Raw genomic sequence first — 23630 nt, forward strand, 5'->3', positions numbered from 1 at the left:
TTCACATCCACATCCTTTTCTCTGGTCAGCAGCGCATCCTGACACAGTGCTCTTAAAGATAACAGTGTCATTATAATGTCCCTGAATAAAAATATCTGTCCATACTGTGCAGTTGAATAAATTATTGCCCCTCACTGTGCTCCCTGCACAAAATATGATCCCCACACTGTCCCTCTATTGGTACATTGCCTCTGCACTGTACTTTTCTTTTTTATGCGTTTTTTATTTATTGGTGAGGGAAAAAAATTAAACATGAATACCCCATAAAATAAAATGTTTAAGTGTGTTGTCAATGAAAACCAATGACAACTCATGCAGATAAAAATAAGATGTGAAAGAACCTATTAAGGGAATGTATCAACAAAGAATTACAATACCTATTGTTTAAATCAGTTTTTTATTTTAAAGGGGTATTCCCAAGTTTGAAAGTCATCTATCCATAGCATAGGGATAACTTCAAGATTGCCGGGGGTTCAAGTATTGGCACCATCACCTGGGAATATGTGCTCTGAAGAGCTCCTTGTGAATAGAGAGGTAGTCGATCATGTGCACCTCCACTCTATTCTAACCTACAAATAGAGGAGACACACACTGATTGGCGCTGCAGCCTCTCAGGCTCAAGCATGCCTGTTAGGATTGTCTATAAATGGGGCCCGCATGTTGCAGTCAGCTCATAGATCATTTTAATATTTTATTTTTAATTGTTTATATAGTGTTGTTACTCAATTACACTTGGACTTAGATATAATACATTTATCGTATGCTGATAATGCTATTTATTATTATTATTTATTGTTCTAGCGCCATTTATTCCATGGCGCTTTACATGTGAAAAGGGGTATTCATAGCAAAAACAAGTACAATAATCTTGAACACAATGTGACAGCGACTGGTAGAGGAGGAGCGAGGACCCTGCCCGCGAGGGCTCACAATCTATTTATGATGTTTTACCACATGTTTGCCGTAAGAATTGTATCTGTTGGTAGATATGTACACAAGATTTGATTGGTTATAGGGGATTCAAATAGGAGGTAAAGTGATGCACGCTCTCAGGTAGGCATTAGATAGTGTTTACATTAGGTAGCATTGGATTCTTCCGTCAAAACAATGTGACAATTATTTCCACTGGTCGCACAGTACCAAAACAAAACCATAAACACAAAATCCGTAGCCTTGTCCACCTGGTAGCTAAACATAATAGACCCTGGCTACTCACACACGTCTGAGCTAGTACCAGTTTGGTCAAACACTGAAGCTATTGTCCATAGCAAACACTGATATTTGCAGTTTGGTACACACAGCCTGTGCTGTCTCTCCTCAGAGAGATTCTGGCTTGTCTCTCACTCCAGCTCCAATCCACTCTGCTCAGCTTCCCCCAGCTGACTGACTAAGGTGAACACCTAGCCTGGTTACATGCAGAGCCAGACAGGTGCACCTAATCAGAACCTGCAGAACTATCATTTAACCCCAGCCTACCTGGCTTTGCTACAGAGGGTTGTTCTCTACCATATTAGCTTGAAAAATCTATACTACACTTGAAGTTGAAACAAATATATTGCACTAGGGGTCCAAACGTTGCTGCAGTTTCTGTATTTGTGATGCCCTAATAAGGTCGATCATTATTGGATACTGAAGCCAACTTTTTTAACTAAAAGTTTAACTATTTGTGATGTCATAGCACTTAACACTAGGACTACTGGACTCGTGACCCCGCCTAGAACTACTGAAAGGAGTCATTTTGACTCCTTGCTTGTTTTCGTTTATTTTTAGAGTTTCATTTGTGGTTATTTATTAATAATTATATTTTTTGTAATGTATTATTATTGTGAGATCCAACAGTAATGCTTTTGATTGTTTTTTTTCTGCTTTTCTTATTTTTCTACAGAAAATAACAATAATTATAATAGACGTTTTTCAAACATTTTTTTTTATTCAAGTGCACACATATAAACAACAACTGAAGAACAAAAAGCAGAGAAAATGTAGGTGGAGGAGCATAAAAATGAAAATATGGCGCAGAATTCACCTTCTAAACATTTGGTGTTTCGCATTTTAGGCATTGCCTTTGATTTATGGCAGTACATTGCCCACACAAAGACTTACCACAAGTCTTACAATTTCCGACAGATCTATTTTTCTTGCACTTTTCTTTGATCTGGTAAAATTTTGTTTGAACCATCACTTCTGAGCATGTAGAAACTTGGGACGTGGAACCCTTTTCCCTATCTGTGACATAAGGACCACTCAACTCTCTCACAAGCGTTTGCAAAAATGCCTTGCGTGACATTTTTTGGTGGGTAATCTCCTTGAATATTATCCATGCATTTATACCCGCAAAGTCTAAGGCATTTTCAAATGCATGAACAGGCCATCTCCTTGTGCATGTTCGTGTGGTATATTTTCGTGCCATCTGATCCACTACATCTACTCCATATTTTGTTTCATTGTAAAACTTTACCGTTTCTGGAGTTTTTTTAGCGGAATCAGACGCAACAACAACATCTGGATGGACGGAACTCAAAATGACAACATTTTTGTTGGGCTTTCCTTGATATACTGTAAGTGTAAAATTGTCTTCATTTCTAAACACTTTAGTGTTGTACAATTCCTCTTTCATGGATTTTATTTCTTTAGGCACTTCTCACCTTATCTTGTTCAGTGTTCCCACGATGGTTGTTCCTTTGCTTTTTAGCTGTTTAGCTAATTTTACTGAAGTAAAATAATTATCGGTTGTAACATTGCGACCTTTTTTCAAAAACGGGTCCAATAACTTCATTACCACATGGTCAGCTAAACGGTCCTCAGCACGGCGTGTGTCAACTTTGCCTAGATAAGGGAAGCCATTTGCCAGATATTTGCTCCTCTTATCAACAGCTAGCCAATATTTGTGGCCATATTTATCTGGTTTGGAAGGCATGTACTGCGTGAATGGACACCTAGTTTTGCTTGGGAAAAGTTGCTCATCCACCGTTATGTATGGGCCAGGTTTGTAACACGCAATACAATTTTCAATAAACCTGTCCCACACAGTAGAAAATAGAGCAAACTTGTCCGTTTGCAGTCTCTCCGATCGAGTAGATTTCTCATCAAATCTGAGAAACCTCATAATTTCAGCAAAGCGGTCCCTAGACATTGTCGCTTTGCAAAACGGTATTCCCCAGTCATTACACCAAATACTGCTAATCGAGTGACGGTTCGTGCCAGATATTCCACGAGCATAGAATATCGCAATGAATGCATCTAGCTCCTCATCAGATAGAGTAAACTGTAAATTATTGTTCCTGCATGCTTCTGCAAGCGTACAGTTCTTTATATGTGTCAATATATATGAATAAAAAAATAAACGCCATGCGCTCAAAGGACTGTCGATAATGATATTTCTTCTGGCGTATCCTGTAGGGCCAGGTGCTTCTCGAAGAATATTTTGGCTGTCACGCCTACCAGGCAAGTGTTCTCCAATTTCAACAGGTTTCCATTGAATACCATCCGCTGAAACTAGTATTCCTTCAGATTCGCCTTCTCTGGTGTTTGTTGTTGCATTACCTTCGCCGCCATCGTTATCTGTTGTTCTTTCATTTCTGGGACGTTTTGCTGATTTCTTCTGTCCACGACCAGGAGGATGGTCACGAGGCAACATAACTGCATGAGCCCGATCCCCAGTTGATGTGCTTGGAATATCTGTAAAAAAGTTGATGAATATTTAGAATTTTTGTTTTGTAAGGGTCCGTGCACACTGGCTGGATTAGCGGCGGAATATCCGACCGGATATTCTCACCACAATCCGGCCCGTACCTGCCCGCTCAGGTACAGAGCGGAGTTTCATACCTGAAGCTCCGCTCCGAACCCCGGGCTGGAGCCGCTGTCTGGGACGGAGCCGTGCTCGCGCGTAAGCAAGCGCTGCTCTGTCCCTGACAGCGGCTCCAGCCCGGGGTTCGGAGCGGAGCTTCAGGCATGAGCGGGCAGGTACGGCCTGTATTGCGGCAAGAATATCCAGATGGCTATTCAGCCAGAATTCTGCTAGTGTGCACAGGCCCTAACTCAGTGTGTGGAAGAACAAATAAATACACATAACTACTTACCTTCTGGATTTGTTCCTTCTGAGTCTTCAGATTCACTTGATATGTTCTGAGGAATGAAATCTTCATCACTGTCAGAATCAAATACATGTTCCTGCAATTCGGATTCCGATTCATCCTCCGGTATGGATTGCAAAGTAGCCAGAATATCCTGAGGCTTTATCAAACGTCTTCTCTCCATATTCCTCACAAATTCCATAATTCTATATAGTTCCCTGCTGAAAAATAGAAATGAAATGAAAACTAAAAGAAATAATAACTGTTCTGCCACCTTCAAAAGTAGGTGGGCTGAATCAGTTGACAGACAGCTAAACTATTTCATAACAATTCATACCTGTATGAGTCTTCAGAGCTCGTATGTCTGCGTCTGTTCTCTTTGTCTCTTCAGCTGAACTGAAAGTAAAGTTACTATCCAGAATACTGTCTCCTGCTAGGACCTTAGAAAAACACCACCCTTCATTAGCATAAGATAAGAGCCTAGAGTAAACAAGCTATTTTGTTCAGCATTACACAGTAATACAAGCAGGTAAAACACAAGGAAAATGTGAACAGTTGACATGTAATTTGAACTACATCTATATGAACATCAGGGTAAATAAGACAGAGTGAAAAAATTATGCACAAAACTTTATAGCAACATTTAGTGACAAAAGGACCTCAAAATATAGTAGGGAGTCAAAATGACTCCCTTCAGTAGTTCTTGGTAAATTTTGAAAAAAACGCGCAAATTTTTCACCAAAATTATTCTCACAAAATCTTTTTTCACATCATATTTGAGGAAAAGTCACCGAGTTTCAAGCCGGAATTCTGAAAAATGTAGTCACAGAAGAGAAATAAAAAACGAAAGGAGTCAAAATGACTCCATCAGTAGTTCTAGTGTTAAAGGGGTTTTCTGGTCTAAAATGTGTGACTGCAAACTTGTGAACCCTTCCAGCGCATGAAATAAATAAATATAATGCAGGAAGGAATATGAAAACATTATAGAAAAGCTGAGGCCAATCCAGATTTATTGTTACTAGCCCCGACTGTTAAAAAAAATGGCCAATCTATAACATAAAAAAAGAAAAATTAAAATGTAAAAATCAGACACATTTTCTTTATTTTCCCACCAATATTGCACACCTGCAAAATATAAAACTGTATTAAAAAAATTATGCCCCTTGTATCATGAAAAAATATGCAAAAAGTATTTGAATATCTAAACGAGAAAAAATGTGAAGGATTTGTAGCAAAATTTACTGATATTTGGAACTGTTCATAATTCCCTCCAACGTGAATGAAGCCCCATTTCTAGCTGCTGAAAAACAGCCCCAACAGCCCCCAAGCTTTACTGTGGGTATGGTGTTCCTTTGTGCTTTGTTGACGTTTGGAATTATGACCAAAAAGTTCAACCATGGTCTCATCAGACCATAACACGCTTTCTCACATACTTTTATGAAACTTGATGTAGGTTTTGGCAAAACATAGCCGGGCTAGGATGTTTTTGGCTTGACACCCTACCCCACAGGCTAGACATATAATGCACATTATTGCACACATACTGTATAGAGCCAGTACTTGCCAAAAATTCCTGCAGCTACTTACATGTTGCTGCAGGTGTCTTGGCATTCTCCTGGACCAATTTATCTTTTTATCAATTTGTGAGGGATGTCCAATTCTAGGTGATCTTTATTGTGGTTCCCCTGAGAAAGAGATCCGTTTGACCTAGAATTGCATTGAGAATAAATTGCAATCTATTTATATTCATCTGAATCCTGTACATTTTTCACCAGAATTACAGCACACCTGCATTTATGCTTTTTGAAAAAATTCTAGGTAATGTCCACTTTGTGCCAATATTTAAGCCATCTCTTGATGACTATGTTCAGAGTGTTTCATATCAAATGCCTTGGAATTTTTTAATTCCCTTCTCCTGACTGATTACTTTCAACAATGAGATCCCTTTGCTGTGTTGTAAGCTGATTACAGACTATGGCTTTTGCTGTAAAATACACTTAAGAAAATGTCAGGAAAACCCTACTAGAACAGCTTAACTTTATATTGGGCTAATGAGAATCACTGTTAATGATTGCAGCTGTGTACTGACTACTATTTAACATGAGTTTAAATCTAATTGACTAATTCTGAACACATCCCCAAGAGGGTATTCACACTTATGCAACCACATTATTTTAGTTTTGTTACTTTTATTTTCCTCCTCAAAATTAATTCAGGTTGTTGCTCAATGGTACAGTTTATGGATGACATTAAAGTTGGAAAAAGTTCTGAAATGATTCTTCTTGGAATGATTTTTTTATATGGCAAAAACCTGGCATTTTAACAGTGGTGTGTAGACCTTTTATATCCCCTTTATATACAGCATAAACATTTTTTATTTAATCCGAAATAAAAAATAAATAGAAATGTATGGAGTTTATGTCACTGTTTTTAGTATAAATTGTATTACAACGTCAAACAATTTACCAGTAGGTGCAGTAGATTCTAAGAAAACCAACAGACTCAGCATTCATGATCTACATATTTTTGAGCCTGTGTATTTGAATAATTAATAGAAAGGAGATGTGTTCAAAATTATAGCAGGATGGAGTTTAATTAGTGAGGTCAATCATTCTGTGAAGAAACAGGTGTGAATCAGGTGGCCCTTATTTAAGGGTGAAGTCAGCACATGTTGTATATGCATTTCTCCTTGAAAGCCTGAGAAATATGAGTCGTTTGAGACATTGCTCAGAAAAACAGCGTACTTTATTTAAAAGGTTGATTGGAGAGGGTAAAAATTATAAAGAAGTGCAGACAATGATAGGCTGTTCAGCTAAAATGATCTCCAATGCTTTAAAATAGAAATAAAAACCAGAGAGATGTGGAAAAAAAATGGAAGACTATCTTTTGAATAGATCAAAGAATAGCCAAAATGGCAAAGCCTCAGCCAATGATCAGCTCGAGGATCATCAAAGACAGTCTCAAGTTACCTGTGAGGACTGTGACAGTTAGAAGACGCCGGTGTGAAGATAATCTCTTAGCAAAAAGTCCCCACAAAGTCCCACTGTTAAAAAAAAGATGCAGCCGTGGGGCGGTGACAGGCATGCGTCGCGCCACGCCCTCTCCATGCTCATTGGCTCGAGACCCACACACCTCCCTATCTGATTGGCCGACGTGGCCTTTTTAATCCTTCCCACCCTCTTGTACACCACCCCCTGACGAAGGCAGCCGTACCGAAACGCGCGTCGGGTCGAGCATGAGCGAGGAGCTGTTATCCGACCACTGTGGGTGTAAGTACATGATCCGGATACATTACTTATTGTATGAGCTGTCGTTTGGAGACCTCATTATCTAGAGTGAGCGTCTCTGCTCATAGTCGAGGTGTCATGTTCATATTAACTTGTTGCTCTGGGCAAATGCCTTTATACTAGATTCCACACTGGACAGAGTTTTCAAAACTATGTGGTTTCTCCATTAACCTCCTCATGAGTTACCCTTTCATGATTTGCATTGTGTGCTTTATTGTGCTCATAGGTAATTCACTCATATTGGGCAGTGCTCATTTTCTCTAAATGATGAATGGATATTGCTCCTCGCTGTCATGCTCTTCCATTGTTTTTATATTGTGTGCTTCTGATTGATCCTCATTGTTCATATTTAATTAATGTTTTTCAATAAAGATTTTGCATTTTCATGATTTGGGACGTCCCTCCGAAGTTTCTTGTTGTCTTTGTTTTTCATTTCTATCTTGCTTCGGTTGTCCCTACTATGTGGATTCATAAGTCCTATCTTGGGGTGTTGCAAATTTGGGTTACATTTATTATCCACCCCATTTTTCCATGTCTTGTGCCATCTAAAAAAAAGACATGCACTGAAGTGGATACAATATGCAAAAGAACACATCAACTGGCTTAAAGAAAAATGGAGAAACATTTTGTGGACTGATGAAAGTAAAATTGTTCTTTTTGGGTCCAAGGGCCACAGACAGTTCGCAGACGACCCCCAAACTCTGCATTCAAGCCACAGTACACTCTGAAGACAGTGAAGCATGGTGGTGCCAGCATCATGATGTGGGCATGTTTCTCTTACTACGGTGCCGGACCTATTTACCGCATACAAGGGATCATGGACCAGTTTGCATATACTAAAATGCTTGAAGAGATCATGTTGGCAAAGCCAACAAATGTCAAACAATTTTGGGATGTAGTCAAAGTATTCTGGGCTGGAATAACAGTTGACAGGAGCCAGAAGTTGGTTGACTCTATTCAACATAGATGTGAAGCAGTTCTAAAAAACTGTGGGTATACAACTAAATATTAGTTTTGTGATTCACAGGAATGTTAAATCTTCTAAAAAAGAGTACATATTGTGAGTTTGTAAAGACAAATGCAGACACTGCTATTTTTTTAGAATAGCTCAATGTTAATTTCTTATTTTCTGTAAAGTAGTTAAAAATTATATACATTTTTATTTTTCATGTTTTGAATTAAAAAACAGTGTGCCATGTTCCCAATGCATGGAAATAAAAACTAGCATAAAGATTTTGTGCTCAACTCATGTTTTTGAATACACTGGTATTATTTTGAACACTACTGTATGTGCATGTGTTAAGAGTAAGTGCGTATTTTATATATATTTATATATATATATTTGTGTATACTATGTATTGGCAAGTGTAATATGTAAATGCGCATGTAATGTATTAGCAGGTGTATATTGTTGGCTAACCAGGTTGGCATGAAGCTTGTTCCAGATACAAGTCCTGCACAGGAATCCTTCACTTCTTACCTTTATAAGGATGTAATACTTCAAATTAATGGCATGTATGTACAGGCGCTTTCATGCTGTTTAAATCTATACCTTGATAATAGAAATCCCTTTAGTTGTTTCTGAGATATCCAGGGTCCAAGTATTGTGCAAATAAGTTGCATGTGCTTTGGGATGGAATTTTGCACTTGCAGCTCTCCTGTACCCCCTACCTGTGCCTTGTCACACCCTCCACTCCTTCCCCAAAGTACTTGTAGCTAATTTTCTTATAATATATATTGTGGACTTCACATAATAGGTGAAACAGATTTCTACAATCATGGTATGGATTTCATCAGCATAAAAAAGCCTATATATGTGCATATGCCTTTAGTTTGTGATATAAGATTTCCTTTAAAGCCTATAATATCTAAAATGTTTGGCTTTGAGTGAATTATCCTTTTTTTCCTAGCAAAATACTTTATTTCCTTTGCTTTCATAATCACATTCATAATTTTTCAAGCAGCTCACAAGAAAAGATTAGATCACTCCTGTAACCTTCACTTGCACTTGATTCCATCAATGCTAGTTGTTTCCCGATTAGCTATATTCTTTGCATCTAGTAAGAGAGCATAAGATACATAATTTAGAATCTATTTATGAGAAAATTGCTCTAAATATGAAGGAATCTTTGGAAGTCAAATGTACTAGTGAAAATACTGTCATTACCAACAAAAGGCTGAAATGAATGTAAGGAAATGGAAAGTCATGAAACGTCAATGACAGTCTTTAGCTCTGTTTCTCAATTCTTCCCTTGTAGTCTTCTCTAAAATGTCATTTAGATCTTATCTTAGTTTTACTCCTTGCTCATTTGGATTACTTTTCTAAAGGTGAAATTTTATGGCAAGAAACCATCAACGCACTATACACTTACTAAATAATAAGAACTGAGTATTCTTTTTGCATACTGTTGAATCTGAATTCTTGCACTTGATCCCCATAAAGTTTAATCTTACAGTCTGACTAAATTTTCCATTGCTAAGCAAGGAAGACCAAGAGGCACTGCTATCAGGCGTTTTAGCCAAAAAGGGATCTGCATGGTACTGCTAGTTTATGGAGGTAGCAAACTGGGCAACAGCCAAAAAGCTCCTGCAGGGATGGGAACCTAGAGGCAAAATAATATCACATATTATTAGATAGAACGGTATAATGTAGGCTATGTAGGAAGTATTCATTGCAGTTTTAGGTGATCCTTTTAAAGTAGCATTAGATACTGCCTACTATTTTGAAATATATGGTTGTACTACAGTGGGGAAAATAAGTATTTGAAACACTGGCGATTTTCCCACCTACAAAGAATGGAGAGTTCTGTAATTTTTATCGTAGGGACACTTCAAGTGTGACAGACAGAATCTAAATATAAAAAACAGAAAATCACATTGTATGATTTTTAAATAATTAAATTGCATTTTATTGCATGAAATAAGTATTTTATCACCTACCAATCAGCAAGAATTCTGGCTCTCACAGACCTGTTAGTTTTTCTCTAAGAAGCCCTCCTACTCTGCACTCTTTACCTGTATTAATTGCACCTGTTTGAACTCGTTACCTGTATAAAATACACATCAAATAAAGCAGGGGATAAATAGAATGTCCAATAGAAATCAATAAATATCAGCAGTGATTGTGACGCGCCCCCTGGAACGTGGGGAACTCGGTGCCAGGCCGGTCGGTGCGGGGGATGTCACAGTGGCAGTGACCTGGTCCGTGACCCAGGGCGGTCAATAAAAAGGGATTATAGTTTTTATAGTTTAATGTTCGTGACGCCACCTGTGGTATGCGGCTATATGGAGCCGCCTCTGCGGTGCAGATCCTCTGGAGCTGATGGTGACGCAGCAGAGTTGAGACAGCTCTCCACAGGCAGAGCTTTGCTCCAGGGCAGGAAATGGTGATGTTACAGATGTTGCTGTGCAGTGTAGTGCAGGGGATGGTGCAGATAATAATCAGTCCACAACTTAATGGCGGTTTCCTCTTATCTATACTTGCGGTGGTTAGGCAGACCGGGGCACAGGTACAAGCTTGTAGTAGAGGTCCGGGCGGCCTGGAAGCAAGTTGGGAATGCACCTCGCCAGGTGAAGTTGGAGGCCTTCCCTTTGCGCTAATCTCTTTGGCACTGCTGCTTATAGCTGTGCTGTGGCCCTCGTGCCTGAGTAAAACATCTTTGTGCTCACCCGTATGGCAGGCAGCTTGGGCCTTCCTGGAGTGTCACTCCAACGTGGTGGTGCTGGGCCCTATGTGCCGGGCGTCTGATGGGGCCAGGAGACCTGCAGTCTCCTGCCCTCCGGTTTCTGCTGGTGGGTCTTCAGTGCCCCACAACCTCGGACTCCAGTGTCCGGTTCTTCTGCGCTCCTCTCTGGGATGAGCTGCCGTGCAGCTCCACTCCCCAGGTCTTTGCTCGTCGCTGTCCTGTATTCAACTCCTTTCCACTAACTCTAACTAACCCCGCCTCCAGATTCCAGTTGCTAAGGGGAAGAGCTCTCCTTGCTGGTCTGGAGCTAGGAAAGTGTTGCATGTAAGTATGCCTGAATAGGGAACCCCTCCTTGCTTCCAGGCATGGCATCACCCCCTTGTTAGGGAGGCAATGCCACTGTGTCAACCGGACTCCTGGGGTGCCACATTCCCCCCTAGTTAACTTCAGTGCTCCCGGACTGAAGATACCTTTTAAAATTAACAATTAACAATAACAATTCACATTACAAAATAGTTTACAAAGTCAAAAATTAGAAAAACCCAACAAAAATTTGTAGCAGTCACTGTGACATTTAGTCTTTACGCCACAATCCGGATAACTGAAATTTGGCTGGTGGGAACCGCATCAACCCACTTTGTGTATCGTCCCTGGGCATGGCTTCGGGGCACTCTGTCGTTGGCCTGGTCTTCGCCCATGCCTGCGGTTTATTTTCAAGGCCACATACTAACTGTTTTCAATATTGTCCTGACCACACCTAGTCCTGTGGTCCAATTGTCCATAAATTTAACAAAAATATATATATATCCAGGATTATTTAACGGTTACAGCTATATATAATATACACTTTAGTTCCTCCAGCGGGCAGGGAGCTGACCTTTAGTACTTCAGGTCGATCTACGTTGTACATTTGTTGTCACTGACCTACCCTAGTCCCTAGTGTCTACCCCCGGTGTGGTGGATTCAGTGTGAACTACACTACGGGAAGTCTGAGGTAACACTGGTAGGCTGGGTAATCTTCTACGAATTCTTTGACTTACCCTGGGTATGACAGGTTCACTGCTAGCAGAGAGTAGATTCTCTTGATCTACTGCTGATGAAGCATCTGTCTCTAGGGCCGATTGGTCTCTCTGCTGTTCTGGAACCTCTGCAGCTTCCAGTGAGGCCGCTTGGAGAAAGGTCAGGACCGGTACCACAATTGCTCTGTTAACCTGCGTCCAAGACCGGGTAAATGCTCCAAAGACTGTCTGGACCGTTTCCTCCACTTTTTCTATGGGCTAAGGGCTGTCTTGGTCTTCTTCCTTGTGTTTCAACTGTTCAGGGCATATCTTCAGGTGGTCTTTTGAGACTGCTGCTGAAGTTTCCCCTCCATCTTTACTGATGAGGCACACTTTGGTGTTACCGTAATTCGAGGGTAGCACGGTGTATGGCTCCACCTCCCACTGGTTATCTAATTCATGGACTCGTCTCTTCCTCTTGAGCACCTGTTCTCCAGGTGATAAGGGAACTGCAGGTGCATGCTGTTTGTAAGTTTTCTCCTGCTTCTGTCTCGCCTGGGACAAACTTCTCTCCACACATTCTTGCACCTTGCGGTATTGTTGCTGCCGCTCTGTATCCCAATCTGCATCTGGTGATGTCGTCTCTGGTGTTAAGACTCCCATGTCTAAGTCAATGGGTAACTTGCCAGGTCTTGCTCTCATCAAATAAGTGGGTGTACAGTTGGTGAAGTTCACCAGGATGTGGTTATATAGGTCCACCAAATATGGTAACTTCTTTGGCCACAGACTACGTTCTTCAAGGGGCAACGTCTTCAACCGGTCTATTACCACCTGGTTCATTTTCTTGCACAACCCGTTGGTCTAAGGATGATACGGCATCATTCTTACTTTCTTGCAGCCGTACAAATTACAGAATTCCTGGAACACTTCTGCTTCAAAGGCTAGATCTTGGTCGGTCAGCACTCGTTCAGGGTAACCGTGCTGTCAGGGACGGCACCGGCAGGATCATACAATATCCCACCGCTGCCACTAATTTGTCAGGGATTTCCCCCACACACAGTCAGGACGACATCGGGGAGATCACGCAATATCTCACCGTGCCGTTACGCTGTCCATATTTCGTCCGGAGTCGCGAGCACGTGAACCAGACTACTCTCTACGGAGGTATCGGTAAGCGACCAGTGAGCATATGGCACAACACCCTGGGTTCCACAGACTGGAATCCGTGTTTAACGCCCTCTGTACGGTCACTGTCAGCTTCACGATAGCCAAATTATTAATACTCTCTGCCACCACCAGCCGAGTTTGAAATATAATACAGGCCTGGCCGGACGCCTGCATTTTGGTAGCGTATATGGCTTCAAGGGAGGGAACGATTACAGAACAAAAGAAACAGTACTATTAAATTTTATATTTAATCCAAAAGGGAGGCAATGTTTAGGAAAAATATATACAAGGATGTTACAAAGGGGACATTAAAATACATATGCAGATACATAAAATAAAACAGGATAAAAAGTGAAACTTACACTATAAAGTTCGCTGCGACTCAATATAGGTGGAGGAGGGGCTCCCCGGTAGGAATATGCTGTTATTGAACAGGACCTGAAGCTTATAATTCTTATTCCCCCCTGGCAATGAGTGCTCTTGTCTTCTCCATGGGTTCTCTTATACCTGAGGGGAGATCTAGCCCCACGCCCCTTATGGTGACATCATGTAGGCCGATCTCCAGCCTGTACATTTTTATTAAAAATGCTGACTTCTGCGATAACTCATCGCTCGTTGATCGCAGAAGCTTGCAGACTACGCCATTTTTTCCCTTATGATTTTATCTTTATTTAGATATCACACATCCCATAGCTGCAGTCTGCTATTCTGGTGTTTTTGCACTGCAGCTCCCTGATTTTGGTTACAGCCCTGGAAAACTACCTATACATTCCTGGGCTGATTTGGTCACTACACATATGGGTCCCGTCACTGTCGGACCTATGGAACATAATTCATATCGGAGTCATCATTAGTGTTGAGCAACCCCCCGTAGTGTTCGGGTTCGGTTCGGTTCGTCGAACACCCATATGTTCGCCGAACTGTTCATCGAACTGTTTGGCGAACACCTTCGAACACCGTTAAAACCAATGGCAGGCAAACAAAAACACATAGAAAACACATAGAAAACACATAGAAAACACTTCAAAGGTGTCCAAAAGGTGACAAACTGCTCAGAAGACACAACTAACACATGGAAAAGTGACAAGTACATATAGTCATGCGAAAAGAAAAGAGGTGGAGGAGTAAAAGGAGGGGGAGACACAGATATAGGCATGTCATGCCCTTCTAAAATCAAGAAAGGCTGGAGTAAAAATCTAAAATCAGCCTACCAACACCCAGACGTCGTGACAAGAAAATTAAAAAAAGAAATATCTTTAGGTAGAATGGCGGTTCCATTCAGAACACTTTCCTTAAAAGACGTAGTGGTATCCCCGTTGTGAGTTGTGGCAAAAACGGAACCCAATACATTCGGACTAATCCACCATTTGTCATATCCAAGGGGCAGGTCCGTAAATGACAACATCGACGCGGAACCAAGTACAGTAGTATATACTGTACATCCTTTGACAAGGCAATCAGGCAGATCAAGAAGTTGGGAAGGGTCACCCTAATGGCCAAAGCAGACATTGATGCGGCGTTCTGGTTACTTACTACCTGTGCCTCCGAATAGTGTCCACCTATTGGGCTGCTTCTGGGAAGGAGCATACTATATAGATCGCTGTTTGCCCATGGGGTGCTCCAGATCCTGCTCACTATTTGAGGCATTTAGTTGCTTCCTCGAATGGGTTGTAATGGACGTTTCTAAGGGGGCACATATTATCCATTACCTCGACAACTTCTTATGCCTGGGCCCAAAAGATTCGCCACAGTGTGAATACATGTGTTAGTCCACCTGTGAGAAGGAGAGAGCTGGAGGGAGAGCGGACACCACAGAGCCGAGGGGTTAGATGGAGAGCGGAAGAAGGAAAGAGGGCGAAGGAGGTAAGGGAGTACAGTGGAAGGCCAACCTGAGCTCCCCCACGTTCCTGCTGGGCAGGGAACAGCCCTGGGAAGAAAAGCCGCTTGCACATCCCTTTGAGGTTACGGGCGCGAGCGGGCAGAGGGACTACGCTGGAGTGCGAAGCCGACACGGTTTGTGCCAGAGCCGCGGTGGACAATGACGGCCAGCCCCCCTCTCCCAATACTGGTGCCTGTCCGCTGGTGGGTCGAGCCCCCCCGCGGTGGGGGGGGAGTAACATCTGCAGAAGAAAGACCATCTTCAAGCCAAACTAAGATGTCTACTTCTTTTCGTGGACAATGTGATACGATCCCTTTCTTACGGACACGCCCATCGCTACAAATTCCAGATGAGGCACAAAAACAGCAGGTGCTTCAACGGATATCAAGTGCTCCTTCAAGTGGGCTCTCCTCCACTTCAACTTCAACATCACAAATACTCCAGTCCTCAGAGGTGTCACCCCAATCGCACTTGCTTCCTCACAGCTCCCCAGCCTCCAGCTGCCCGTCTGAGTATGGGGTAACACAGATGGTTGAGTCTGCACAGCTGTTTACTCATACTATAGCCTGGGAAATGGAGGTCTGCTCCAGAGCTTCTGTGAATCCAGACAAGGAAATGATCTGCACTGATGCCCAGAATCTTTAAGAGTCGCATCCAGGACCAGATGAAGAAGGTTCTGAGCATAATGTAGACCCTCGTTCCCAAACTGTAACTCCTGTTGGCGGAGACAATGATGAAGACGATTATGAGACTCAAATACCTGATTGGAGCGACAACTTGACTTTTCGGTCAGGGCAGGAAGAGGTTGGCTCTGAGGACGACGGGTGTGAGAACACACAGGGTGATGATGACGAGGTTGGAGATCCCACTTGCGGTCAACCCACAGTCAGCCAGTCAATGAGGTCAGCAGAGGAGGTGGAGGAGGATGTGACTAGCCCAGGGGATGGGGATGACTCGGTACCCAGGCCTTTGCCTGGCCTTGGGGATGTCGCGGTGGTCGGCTCCCAGGCCCATACCCTGGGGTCACTCTTTAAAAGGGTGGATAATTGTTAATTTTATAAGAGTTTGTGATGCCACTACGGTATCTGATGAGAAGCACCAGCGCTGCAGCAGTCCACTGAGGCCGGTGATAAGGCAGCTCAATGGTATAGCTCCCCACAGGTGGAGCTAGGCCTCAGAAAAGAGTATGCAGGGGGAATGCAGGACAGGCAGACCCAGCTGGGTCAGAGCAAGAACGGGAACGGACACGGTAGTCACTTCAGTACCTTTTACTGGTGGAAATTCAGGCACATCCCGGAGCACTGTAGGGTGAAGGGTGCATATCAGGATCATCCCCAATGAGTGGGTGTAGGGCCTCCAGTTTCTTGCCTCTGCGTAGTAAGTTTCTGACCTGCCTGGAGCTAGGCCTAACTTTGTCTCTGTCCTGCGCTGGCTGACCTTGTGGTAGGGCCTTGTCTTGGAGTTCACGCTCCCTGTATGCGGGGCCTAAGCGTCTCCTGGCTCTGTTACGTATCAGCACCTTAGCGATCCTGGGACTTGTAGTTCTCCAGGGATTCCGGTTATGGCTTACTGGGTCATAGAGATCCCAGTATGCTCGGATCCGGTGTCCGGTAAATGCTTCGGTGTGAGCTGGTTAAGCACCTCTGCCCCCTATGTACTAACTCTCCACTCGCCTTCGGCCTACTCGGGCCCTCACTAGGCTATACACACTAACGGCAGCTTGACGCGCTTCACCGATCTTATGGCGCCGGCACACCTTAAGCTCTAAATGGGCTCCCTCAATCTAGCTAACAGGAGCCTCGTGCTCCACTGCTGAACTATTAACTGAGTTCTCTAGACTAGACTGAGCTCCACTGCAGACTGACCTCTCTTAGGCTTCTCTACTGCAGGAACTCTTCAAAGGAACTGAACTGCCTAGCTCCACCTTCCCTATTTATATCCCTAACGGGCTCCCTCTGCTGGTCTGAGGTGGAAGGTGGAGATGTGTGAATGTTTAAGGGGGCCTCTTGTGGAGGATTCCATCAATGCACTCTTCTAGGATCTGTGATACCAAGCGCAGCTGGGCGTCACAGATGCTATTGACGACGAGGTTAGGTTGCGCCTTCCTGGACAGAGACGGAGTACTAGAAGCACGTCAACAACTGCATCCTCAACCACAACTCTGTCTCAGACCACAAGTCGTAGTGGCTCTTCAGGTCGCATGGGCTCTAAGCCTTGCATAGCCTGGGCATTTTTTCAGATCGATAAGGATGACCCAACTCGAGTTATCTGTAATATTTGTCACCAAAAGCTAAGTAGAGGCCAAAAAATCCATAGTTTGAGTACTTCATGCATAAACCGTCACATGGATATGAAGCAAAAGTTGCAGTGGGAAGCTCACTGTGCTATAATGCGGCCTAGCGGGCCGGGCCAACCACCGTCTGCCCCATCTTGTGCATCCGCGTCCTCTTCATGCTCTGTGACTGGGGGGACAGCAGTCACACATGTTTTTGGATGCAGACCTGCCACCTCTTTACCTGCAACAGCCAGTGTGATTGGCAGGTCATCATTTCATTTGGAAGTGGAAACACCAGCTGGTGTTGAGCGCTCTCCGACATCGAGAGCACCACCTATGGATCAAGGCAACCTAACTTTTCCACCTGAATCTTCCTCACAGACCGGCAAGTTTGCCGGGGACACCCTTCTCAACCCCGTCTAAGCACAACAGCCAGCCCTCGGTCCCTCAGATGTGGACAAGTAAAAGACCATTTCCTCCTAGCCATGAGAAAGCTAAGAGGTTGAATTTCACCATCTGCAAGCTGTTGGCTATAGAAATGCTGCCTTTCCGCCTGGTGGATGCAGAGGATTTTCGAGACCTTATGTCCGTCGCAGTGCCCCAGTACCAGATGCCCAGTCGGCACTACTTCTCAAAGAAAGGTGTGCCTGCGCTCCACCAGCATGTCGCACACAACATCACCGCTTCTTTGAGAAACTCTGTGTGTGACAGGGTGCATTTCACCACAGACACTTGGGCGAGTAGGCATGGACAGGGGCGTTACATGTCGCTGACTGGGCACTGGGTAACTATGGTGACAGCAGGACAAGGGGCTGCTGTCCAAGTCTTGCCGTCCTCACGAGTTGTACATCAATCCTCTTTATCTAGAAGTTCCTCCACTGCTTCTGCCTCCTCAACCTCCTCTCGGTCCTCCACCTGCACCCAAAGCCTGTCTGGTAATGCCACCCGCTTTCTAACTGCGCAAAAGGAATCCTGCACACCTCCTTACTATGCTGGCAGCAGGGCTCAACGGCATTAGGCGGTGTTTACTTTGAAATGTCTGGGAAATGTGAGTCACGCAGCTGAGAAGTTGTGGTCAGCTCTGGAGACCCAGTTTCATGAATGGTTGTCTCCACTGGACCTGCAACCAGGGAAGGCCGTATGCGAAAATGCTGCAAACCTGGGTGCGGCCCTTCACCGGGGCAATGTCACACACGTGCCTTGTATGGCTCATGTGTTGAACCTGGTTGTCCAGCAATTTTTAGCCCACTATCCCGGACTAGATGGCCTTCTGCAGAGGGCACGGTCGCTGTGTGCTCACTTCCGCCGTTCGCATCCCGCAGCTTAATGATTTACATCTCTACAGAAGTCGTTGGGCCTGCCAGTTCACCGGCTGAAATGCGATGTGCCGACACGGTAGAATTCAACTCTGCACATGTTGCAGCGACTGTGGCAGCACCGACAAGCCCTGGTGCAATACGTTCTGACGTATAGCCTGGGCCAACGAGATCCAGAGGTGGGGCAAATCACGCTGCACGAGTGGTCTCAGATCAGGGACCTATGAAGTTGACACGCCCCCTGGCCCGTGGGGTACCCGGAGCCGGGCCGGTAGATGCTGGGGGGTTGTAGTCACTGTGGCGGTGACCCGGTCCGTGACCCAGGGCGGTCAATCCAAGGGTAATTTGTATATATGGGTTTTATAATGTCCAACTACGCCACCTGTGGAGTGCGGCCAAAGGGGCCGCCGCTGCGGAACAGTCCTCTGAAGCTGGTGGTTTTGCAGCAATGGTATTTTTACTCCCCACAGGAAGAGTGTAGCTTCAGGGCAGTGTGGGTGGATGATGGTGGTTGTAGAGCAGGGAGTCAGTAATGAACACAGAGTCCGTGTGATGCAGTCCCAAGATCTTTACTCACAGTTGTTGCAGTCCAGATTACAGGTACCAGAGCAATCTCCCCCGTCGTGCTGTGCGTACTCAGTGAGGGGCTCAGTCCACCCCCAGATAGCTCCGGAGTACTTAGCAGGACCCCCTTCTGTGTCTCCTTTCTCTGGCCTTCTCCCTGCACCTCACACAGAGTGACACTTCTATCCGGTATCCTCGGGCCTTGGCGGGCGACGTGTGTTCCGTCCCCTGGGTCCTATGTGGCTACCTTCTTAGTGAGACTGGTGTGGACTTTGGCCTGCAGTACATGAAATGCTGCAGCCTCCGGTTTCTAGTTGAGCATTGCTGTTTCTCCGCTAGTTGAGGGAACGGTTCTCCTTATCTGGCCTGACCCCTCTACCTCCTGGTAGCAGCGGACGTACGGGTGGCCTTCTGCATGGCCCGTACCCCTAGTGTCCCTTCGGTTCCTGGAGCCTTCCTGCTCCCACTCCTCTCTTCTCTCCTTCAGTCCTGGGCCTCCCAGGCTAGGCCCGCCTCCGAAGCAGAGCTCATGCAGAGCCTCTGCTCCTGTCACTTTACCTGCTCTGACGGGCTTGCTCTTTCTAAGATGGCTTCCTATTTATACTCTCCCTGTCATGTGCTCCCCTAAGCTGCTTTCTCCACCCACACCCACTACATAGGACCCTCCCGCCAGCTAGGGACCTGGGACTGTGCTCTCCCTTAGGAGAAATCTCGCCCTACCCCCACTGCGGGTATGTGCTGGATGCAGGTGTTAGGGTCCCGAGCCATACTCCTTCCTCTGGGTGAGATGCAGTACCTCTGTGGCGACTGAACCCTCAGGGGCGCCACACACCCTTCTGCACAGTTTTGAAATGGCGACGAAGATGTTTAGTGCTGACGATGCCATCATCAGCATGACTATTCCGGTGATTTACATGCTGGAGCACACGTTAAACAGAATTCAGAGTCAGGTGGTGGGACAAGAGGAGGTGGAGGAAGTAGAGGAGGAGTCGTATGCGGAAGGGATAACATCTCCAAGGTCCAGACGGTCGGCAGCACCAAGGCGGCAGGCATGGGAGGGTGGGGGAGAGGGATTAACCAGGGCGCATGCTAGCAGCCAAACTGTTGAGGAAGGTGCAGGAACGGAGGAAGAAGTGGAGGACGAACTGGCGATAGGCATGTAAGACTCATCAGATGAGGGAGACCTTGATCACATTTCTGTTGTGCGAGGTTTGGGGGAGAGGGCAGAGGAAGGAAGCATGATTCTTACCTCGCTACCAACACAACAAGGACTTGGTCCTCCTGGATGCGCAAGACACATGAGTGCCTTCTTGCTGCACTACCTGCAACATGACCCTTGGATTGTCAGAATTCAAAGTAATCCCGACTACTGGGTTGCCACACTCTTAGATCCCCGGTACAAAGGTAAATTTGCAATAATTCCTGCCATAGAAAGGGATTCACGCATGCAGGAGTATCAGCTGAGGCTGTTGCAGAATCTTACATGTGCTTTTCCACAAAACACCAGTGGTGCACGTAGTGAATCTCACAGTTCTAACTTGCAAACCGTGGGACTGTCGAGTCTTCATCACTCAAACCGTAACAGTAACACAGTATCTGCTGGTAACAGCAATTTTGTGGAATCATTTCACCACTTTTTTAGACCATCCTTTGCAAGGCCACAGGAGACAAGAAGTCTGACACATAGTTAATGCCTAGAGAGGATGGTATAGGAGTATCTCCAAGTGAACATCAAAGCCATGACTGTGTCACTGGACCCTTGCTCATTTTGGGATTCCAATCTGGAAAAATGTCTGGAGCTCGCCACTCACGCCTTGGAGATCTTGTCATGCCCTGCAGCCAGCGTTCTCTCTGAATGTGTGTTCAGCGCTGCTGGTGGTGTGCTGACAGAAAAGCGCACGCGGCTGTCCACTGAGAATGCAGACAGACTCACGTTCATAAAGATGAACAAATCATGGATCCGCAAGGACTTTTCTACCCCTGTGTCATCCTGGGGAGACTAAAAGCTTGAGGATTTGGCAAAATCACCTCACCAACAGTTTTGAGCAACTCTGGGGCAATTGATGCCACTTAAGTGGTGTCTGTGCCACAATATTTGGAAAACATGGAGACTCTTTTTCGAGTCCCCTTGCTGTGTTTTACGTGACGTTGGCATCGTCAATTCCATGTGGGTTGGGTCGGCCCCCCCCCCTTTTAACTGTAAGAAACTACATACACTATGGCTTGGGGTAACACAGATGATTGAGTCTGAAGAGCTGTTTACTCAGAGGTCTGCTCCAAAGCTTCAGTGTCTGCTAGTCAGCGTAGAATTTTTAACTACATCTAGCCTAGGCAATACTTTGGGCGTAGTAGCCCAGCTGCGAAGCTAGCTGCACCGCCTGTGTATCTAATAAGAATTTTTAAACGCATCTAGCCTAGGCAGACTGTGGGGACCCCCAACCAAACCCAGACGCTCAGCCCCCCTACCACCCCCTTTCCTTGACAATACAATAATGTAACTCTTACAACTGGATGGGTGAGGATTGGTCACAGCTTTATTAACTCTTTATACTCATTCCATTAGAAAGGCATTTTATTTCTAAAATAATTCAGCTTGTTGCAGCATGCCCTGGGACTCCACACCGGCAAGTTGGCCAACAAGTGTAACTCTCCAACATGTCCTTTCTATTTCCAGGCCACGGACGATCCTGCGTACTCGTATGCAGGACTCTGACCCCCATCCGTCACTCTTAACGCTTCTTCCACTCCGTCCTGGAGTCCTGACAGGAATATGTCCAGTCCAATATCCATTAAGTGAACACCGTCGGGCTGTATGAGTCCTGCTTTATCTCCTTCCAGTTGTCGGTGTTGTATCACTACACCGCCTGTGTCTCTTCTAAATTTTGCCATCCGAATATTTATTACCCGCCTAGTCCGTTCGATGGCCGTGATGTCTCGCGCACCTTGCCATACCGCTATCGGCACAATCTCTGACCATACTATAGTTAGTTTTGTGAAAAATTCTCTGAAGCACTCAGTGTCTAGTTTCATTATTGCCATTAGTAGAGCTCTTGTGATGACCTAGGTCGTTTCCCCCGGCCTGTATAACTAAGATGACCGGACCTCTTGCCTCTCTCCCTACCTTGATTATCTCCATTAGTACCTGTGGCCATAGCAGGCCTCTAATACCTCTCCAGTTGAAATATGTGTTATGAAACTCTAATTTACTCCCGCCTGGGTGGACTTTCGCCCTTTTTTCTGCCCAATATATATACGAGTGGCCTATCACCCACACTGTTGGCTTAGCGTCACCTGTAAAAGAAACAAACCACGTTAGGATAACAAGTCCGGTCTTATGTATCTCGCCACAGTTCAAGAAACCTCGGCACTCAAAACGTCCTTTATATGTGAAAATTTATTTGAGCAAGATAAACACACAGCAATAATACAACAGAACGTTTCGGTCATGATGACCTTCTTCAGTTGGCCAATAGAACTGCTGGTGTAGGTAGAGGGATAGGGTCCCAAACGGGCTGCCTTGGAGGAGCGTGCGTTGGCTCCAGTAGCGCATCGCGGTGTCCACCGCTCGTTATGTTATGTATCTCGCCAAACACGTGGATCGCCATCTCCCTATCCTCTGAACTTCCGTTTCTGACAGTCCCGCTCTTGCTGCTTCCGTGGCTGTGCCTATGTGGAATGAGTGTGTCCCATTATCTTTGGGGTGGTTCCCTGCCGATGTTATGCATTTATTAAATATAACTTGGAACTGGTATCTTGATAATGGCATTACATCAATGTGTGATAGGAAGAAATTACTTTGTGATCTGATGGTTATATATGTTTTTACTATTGTTACCGACTCAGTGCACCGTTTGTGGGTTGTAGAGTACTCAAGTGCCCCTGCCCGCTGGAACCGTTTTCGATTGGCGTATGCATAGACGTATTGCATTATTGGCTATGACTACGTCCTGGTGTAATAAGCCTCCACTGGTGGTAATTTTGGATTGAGAGACTAATTCGCTTATGCATAGCGCCCCGAAGAAGGCGATCGCAAATGCAGTAGACAGTAGTGTTGCTTCAAATTGTGAGTGTCATGTTAATGGTGTTAGGGATATGATGTGAGAAATCAGTTTTAGTGACACGGGACGGGACGTCTACACTCCTGACTTGGCTGACCCCTTTTCCACCCTTTTATGGATTGTCTGATGATGAATCTCTTTGTCACATCTCCCCAATTCAGTAGTTGAAGTGAAATGCTACTCCGGTCAGACACCGCTGCACTGACGTCCCTGATATGCCCCTCATCATTAGCTGGTGGAGAAATTCTATTGTGACTTGTGATCTGGCTTGTTCACATTGGTCAACCCGTCTGCCAGCTACTAGTCATGTCCACTATTCCCATGCCT

The sequence above is a fragment of the Phyllobates terribilis genome, unplaced genomic scaffold, assembly GCF_046119375.1.
Source record: "Phyllobates terribilis strain yellow unplaced genomic scaffold, ASM4611937v1 Scaffold_3__8_contigs__length_932513732, whole genome shotgun sequence".
NCBI lineage: Eukaryota > Metazoa > Chordata > Amphibia > Anura > Dendrobatidae > Phyllobates > Phyllobates terribilis.